Below are 7,499 nucleotides of genomic sequence, written 5' to 3' on the forward strand. Positions count from 1 at the left end.
TCAACTTTATTATAATGCCGGACTAAGTCCACCTGCAGAGTTTACATGATAATCCTTATGAGCTCCTCAAGGGGACATCATCAGCCTAAATAATTAGGATATAGATTCCTTCTATAATCAACAACACACCATATAAACAACATTATCTCCCAACTCATCGGACCTATTGATTTAACGAATAAATCTCACCCATTGACAAGTTAAAGAAATAAATACTAAGTATACGTGCTTGCTATTATATTGGGATTAAAAGGACGCACATCCATAATAACAAAGGTCTTGTTCTTTTATATAGTCAATATAAATTGAACAACCTCAAACGGTTACTGCTCAATACACGCATAGTGTACTAGTGTAATTTTATAGTCAAGATAAATTAATACCAATTACACTACAACCGTTCCAATGGTTTGCCCCAATCCATCTTGGTTGTGAGCTACTTATTTATAATTTATAAGGAACTGATAACATGATCTTCTATGTGGTACCACACACCATGTTATCTATAATATAAATTAAGTGGACAACTGTATTAACATATATAAAGAATATAAAATACAAACATTTAACTAAAGTGATTCTTATTTCAAAATAGATGTTTATACAAAAGCTAGGCTTATAGTATACATCCTAACAGTATTAAGGTTCTATGAGAAAAGTATCTGCTTGATGCAAAATGGAACATTTATCAGTTGGGTGAAATAGACTGGCACAAATTCTGCACACATCACATGCTCTCATTTCTTGGCATGGTCTGCTATTGAGATCGATTCACCAACACCTATTTGCAAAGAGAAATGAGCTCGTTCATCATACTATTGACTTTATGTTGCCCAGAAAATATCCTCCATGTTAGCTCATAATAGAAATTTCCTAGTTTTCCACTGAAACGCTAGCAAACAATATCACAAAATACAGGAAATATACAAGATAAAATATATGGATACAAGAGAATTAAGCCTTAAATAATTTTTAAAATTTTTACGACCACCAAAGGATTAAAAGTAAGTGAAAATAAAATTAAAAAATTAAATTAAAAACTTAAAAATTGAAAAGGTAGTCTAAATGTTGGAATTTGGCCAAAATAGATCGTAATTCATAGCAAAGCAGTAAGTATTGGTCTCCACCGGTAATCCGTCAACTTGCCAAGTTTGAGGACAAACAGAGATACTAAAAATGTTGTTGAACAGAAAATTAAAGCAAAAAAAAGAAAATAATCCTAAGATTATCAAACATCGCTAACAATCCCTGACAATGGTGTCATTTTGATCAGACTGTATTATCATGATACAATATCAAACAAATTACTGAATCCCTCTATACTAATACAACATAGGGAATGGCCTGTATCATCTCTCACAAGGAATGTAATGGTAGGTTGATAGATCTTAGGATTAAATGTTATTACTTTGGGGGTTTTTTATTGTAATTAGGGGTTTGAGTTTTGGATTGCTAAAACTACTGAATGAAAGATAATGAAAATAATTAAAACTCTAACTTAGGTAAACTATGATTGCAATAGAATTAAAGGAAACACAAAACATTTAATGAAACTTAAGCATTCAACAAAACCTAATCTAACCTACTTGCATCCAAATGAAGAACAAACATCACTGACATTCAAATGAACTAAAGTATTACAAGAATGAATTGAATTAAAATGCATTGACACAAATAACAAAAGTGTAAGGGGCATTAAAACAAACACATTGCACAAAACTAAACTAAGCACAAAACTACCGACCACCTAATCGGAACTAAACTAAGCTTAGACTAATGATACAGTGGAGATCTCTCCCTCCAATCGAACAGATGGTGGATGTGGAATGAGCCTAGGACCCTACAACTCGAGGATGGAATGGAAGTGCCTCTCCTAACCTTGACAAGTGGTTGTCAGTGGAGAATTTTGGCAATGAAGATGGGAGGGCCTCTCCCAACTGGGACAAGGGCCGATGTGGACGAGAAGAGCAGGAAACCACCATGTCTACTTCTTGATTGGAGATAGACTCTTGGAAGCTCAGAGGATGGAAGACCTCCACACCCTCTTCTTCTCCTCTTCAAGGGGCAACTCCCTCGTGAGGAAACCCTTCCCAACTAAGGTGAGATGAAGGTGAAGACGATCATCGGAGGTGACAATGATGGTGGAGCTCCGTTGGAAACCTCTCCGATGGAGGATGATGGAGATCTAGATGGTGGTGGAGAAGGAGGATGAAAAAGACTCTTGATCTGATTGATCTCTTGACCTAGATTTGAATGAAGCCTTTTATATGACCCCATTAAGCTGACCTACGCCATAGTTGTTCAGAAGCATAGCCAGGTCGTGCTGGCTATTGTGGTGGCTTCTAATCATGCTCCAGAATGGGACACGGCCAAACCATATTAAAGGACACAGCCTAGTCGTGTCAAGAGACACAATAGGCCATGTTGTATTGAGCTTCAGTTCCTCTTTTGACTCCAGTTGAAACACTTTTTTGATTCCCTACAAAAAATACATTTATATTTTAAGAAATAATATCATTAGAGAAATTAAAATGAAGTTCTAAATTAACTCTTGCACATGAAATATAATATGGATCAACATTTAAGCATATGTGAAAATTCAAATGTCAAATATAAAAGTTAAAATAATGTACCAAAATGGTTGTTATCACCAACTCGATAGGAGCTGACTCAGTAGGACCTGACCAGACTAGAATCAATATCATCCCTTGATCTCAGACGGAATCAATTGATAAATTAACAAGATCCATATACAGAGTAATTATTTAAATGTAAAACGATCGTGATTTCAAAATTCAAATGTAAGAGTAGAGAAGATATTATCTAATCTTACGAAAATTTTTCACTGATCGCTAAGGTAAATCAAGAAAGATGAACAGCACGTCACTCTACAATCAGTATTTCAAAATTATTTTTTATATTAGAGAAAATTAATTTGTAAAGCACCGTAGTTGAGAATTGATATCTCATGTTTATAGATATTATGATATTTGGATAAGTATATAGGTGTACTTATGATGTTGAGATTTCTATTATTATATCATAAGATACTTAAAAATTAAAAAGCACCTACGACAGCTAAAATCGTCAAAGGTGTCAACATTGTCATCGCAAAAAAATCTATAATAATAAAAAAATGTCGGAAAATCTATTGCATATGACTTTGTTGCAAATAGGTATGCGATGAAAAGACCTATTATTTTGTTGCAATTAGGAATGGGATAATAATCTTTTCATCATAAATTTATAATAGAAAAATGGCCGGTCTCAACTATCTTGCAAATGCAATTTTTTAAATAATAAATAATTTATGAAGGAAGCAGCGATTGTGTTATACAATAAAATCAATATTTATTTTTTTAAAACTGAATTACTCACAAAAGGCCTTTAAATACATTTTAAAATTTTAGAAAATGGAATTCACCCATGAATATGAAATAATAACAGCATATTCATATCACAAACACAATATCCACATTACAAACTATTATTGGCACGATAGAACTACAAAAAACAACAACAACAACAACAAAGATAATAGAAGTAAACAAATGTTTTAAATGTACGTTATGAACATAAAACAAACACATATACATAACAATCCTTGATCAAGAGGATTATAGGAAGAGTTATGGCAAGGTGACTGATAAGTCATCAAGAGTTGGAGCAAAAGTAATATCACACATTTGAGGTGGTGGTGAAGGCTATTAAGAAGGAATTCATATTGCTTTAATTTAGCTACGATAAATATTTTTCACATATCATTCAATCAGTTCAACATGAACTAGGTGGATGCTTCTATCTAAGATTTCATATCATGAATAATGATGGAGGATGAGAATAGTTAGTGCCCCATGCCTAGTGTGGAGATAACTACTACACACGATGATGTATTAGTTCTATTTTAGTATAACCTAGCTAGTGACATAAAAGTTGATAATATGTGAGGTATTATTTATTCTAGTAATCCACCCATATTGCAACTAACCAGATGCCTAACCCCAAATATCAATATCAAAAGCGACACAATCAACCATCGAGGTTGGTGCAATCATACCCTAAAAAATTTAAGAGAAAGATTGTTAGTACAGTCGGGTCGACAAGATTTGAATTATTTTGACATATGTAAAAAATGCAACTATAAGAATTTAAGGGGAACTATATTGAAAATTTCCAAATGAGTCCAAGCTTGGTAAAGAAAAATCCAACAAGGTTGGCAAGGAGAAACCCAAAAGGTCTTTAATTTAGTAAGAGAAATTTGAGAAGAGTGAACTCTGTGTAAATATAAAAAAAAAATCTAATAGGCGAAGTCTAGAATTGACCTTGAGGATTTAATACAAAAATAGAATGCCCTTTTAATTTTTGCCCAAGTTTAAAAGCTTTTATCTCAAATCAGTTGGAGGACAGTAAAAGGGGCCTTAAACAAAAATCGAATTTAGACGAACAGACAAGTTTGCCAAGACAACCTTAGAGTCGATTGAAAAAATTGCTTCAACGTATGAAATCATTGACCTAACAATCATACCTTTCATATTGTATAATATAGAAGCAAAGTATAATATGAAAAATATCAATAATATCAAGTAATCCACTAAGACAGAGAGTTACTATATACTATATAGAAGATTAAAGTCTATAATTCGGATCAGCCTACCTGCAGCCCTCAATTATATGATACCATGTGATAATTTCTTGAGAGAAAAAAAAGAACTTCTTTGTCATGGTTTTTATTTTTTATTTTTTTGGAAAACATAGAATAAATTTGTAATTTATTTTAAGGCACACACTCATGCTATAAATCTTTAGGTTGCCAACTTTAGGCACACACTCATGATCTGAATGAAAGGGCTAGTACCTGAATAAGAGGCACTGCATCACGATCTTGCTGCAGAACAAGTTTGTTTGAATTCGATCCGGTTCAGTGAACATCTATCTCATGCTTGATCGTGATAAGCTTACTGGTGCCAAAACAGGGCATGTCGAACAAGCAATGTTGCAGTAGTCTCCAATCACTGGAAGCTTTTATTGTGTATAGTTTTGGCTACCAATAATCCCGGCAAGAACACTCACCATCCTTGAAATGATGGTATCGATTGACATCTCTTATAACTATTTCTCTATCAGTGATCTTTGAGATGAATTTGATGACAGTGTGGCAGTCCTCGCACACCCTGAGATTCTTAGTCACCATGAGTCTGGTCTTTGCAGGTGTGTTGATTAGCCCAAAGGCAATGGCTAGCCTCTCACTGTGGCTACGAACTATGTTTCTCTTCTCATCGTCAGAGACGTCGTGGAAGACCGGCATTGTGTCTGGCACATATCCAGCTTGTGCCATGAGGCCTTCCAACCTTACGAGTTCAGCATATATCTCCTCTGAGCTAGGGTGTGATACATCTCCAACAAGGAATGCATGAACTTGGTTCTTCACTTCAATCCAGCTACATCCAATGCTCTTCTTTAGGCCTCTATTACCCATCTGCCTCCTTATCTCGGCAGCTTCCTGCCACTTCCCAGATTGAGCATAAATGTTCGATAAAAGTACATAATTGCCGGCATCATCAGGCTCCAATTCAATAAGCTTTTGCAAAGCTAGCTCCCCTAGTTTCACATTTCTATGGATCTTGCAAGCATTCAGCAGAGCACCCCAGACTCCAGAATCTGGTTCTGTTTCCATCTGTTGGATAAGGTTGTGCGCTTCAAGTAATCTGCCGGCGTGGCCAAGGAGATCGATCATGCAAGTGTAGTGTTGTACCCTCGCTGGGATGCAGTAATCTCTCACCATTAAGTCGAATAAGGCTCTCCCTTCATCCACCAAGCCGCCATGGTTGCATGCTGAGAGGGCGCCGACAAAAGTGATGTAGTCCGGAGGCACCTGATTCTGTTTGCGCATTTTGTCAAACAGGGCAAGGGCATCGTCGGCGTGGCCGTGCATAGCATATCCACAGATCATGGAGTTCCAGGAGACAATCGTTTTCTCAGCCAGCTGCTCGAAGAGCACGCGGGCAACCTTGACCCAGCCGCTCTTGGCGTACATGTCCACAAGAGCCGTCTTCACCTTGTCTTCATCGTCAAACCCGCGCCGCCAGCCGAACCCGTGAATCTCCCTCCCTCTGGGCAGGGCCGCAGCATTGGCGGCAGCAGAGATAACAGTTACGACGGTAGCGAGAGTGGGTTTGAAGTGACGAGCCACCATGTCATGGCACAACTGAAGCGCCTCAGACGGATGCCCGTTCTGGGCATAGGCGGCGATCATGGAGTTCCAAAGCACTACATCCCGATCAAGCACTCTGTCAAAAACTCCTCGCGCATCATCCACGCAGCTACACTTGGCGTACATGTCTATCAGGGCAGCAGCTACGAAGACGTCGGATTCCCACCGCGTGCGAACGACGAGGTCGTGGATATCCCGCCCAGCACGAGATAGGAGAGGGCGGAGCAAGCCTTGAGCACGAAGGGGAACGTGAAATTGTCGGGCGCCAGGCCAAAGTCCAGCATCTGGTAGTAGAGTGATGGGCGACTTCCTGCGGCCCATTCCAAGCGTAAGCTCGAATGAGGATATTCCAGAGGAAGAGATTACTCTTGGGAATCCTATCGAACAGCCTGTGGGCATAATGCAAATGGTTGCAGATGGAGTAGAGGTTGACGAGTTTGGTAGCCAAGACAACGTGGTGACCGAGGCCGGAGAGGACAAGACGAGCGTGGAGCTGCTTCCCTGACTCGACTGCCCTCCGGCAGACGAAGGAGCGGAGGAGGATCAGGTACTCGTCGAAGTAGCCGGAATCGTTTGGAGGCGAAGCTGGCGGCGGAGGATGGGAGGTCACGCTGGCCGAGTGTGGGATGGGAGGACACGAGAGAGGAGCGCCGAATTGATTCACCGTGAAGGAGTGCGCTGCTGCTCGGGTTGCGGACCGCCGCATACCGAGAGCGTTGTGCGGCCAAGTGATGTGGGGTGAGTCTATAATTTTTCTGCACCATAGAATCTCCCATATTGTTTCTGCGTGCGCCTGAATTATCCTTAAATTAACTTCAACAAAAAGGTGATCATCTCAACGACCCTATAATCTCATGATTATATATAAAAAAATAAATTAAAAAATTATAATTAAGGATATTATCTCAATTTCATCAAGATTCAACTTTTATCTACTTCAACAACTTATTCCATCATAATCAACTTAATTATATCCCGAAGACGTCCTTAAAACTAACCAATCTAAGGAAAGAAGAGCATTCCAACCTTGACAACATATTCATTTAGTGACTTTTGGCATTCAATATTTACAAAGTGGATCGAGATAAGTTGACTAAGAATAGACCTTTTGCTGACATTCTAATCTTCTGTTTCCTTTTAAAATTTATCTAAAAAATAATTGAGTACCTTTTATTGTGAATATTTGAATAGGATGGATTGAACTTCATAAATATTTTTGCTTCATAATAAATCAATTAGAATTAAACTTGATCAACTAGAATATACATTATCCATATTGGGGATGCTC

General features: G+C 38.0%; 1 pseudogene; it reads right to left on the reverse strand.

Annotated features, from left to right (window-relative positions):
- Positions 1-4,779: 4,779 nt before the first annotated feature.
- LOC141812850 (pentatricopeptide repeat-containing protein CRR2, chloroplastic-like) lies at positions 4,780-6,964 on the reverse strand (annotated as a pseudogene).
- Between the last annotated feature and the right edge of the window lie 535 nt (positions 6,965-7,499).

The sequence above is a fragment of the Curcuma longa genome, chromosome 20 (genome assembly GCF_044706935.1).
Source record: "Curcuma longa cultivar G26 ecotype Majalengka, Jawa Barat chromosome 20, ITB_CL_G26_1.1, whole genome shotgun sequence".
NCBI classification, from domain to species: Eukaryota; Viridiplantae; Streptophyta; class Magnoliopsida; order Zingiberales; family Zingiberaceae; genus Curcuma; species Curcuma longa.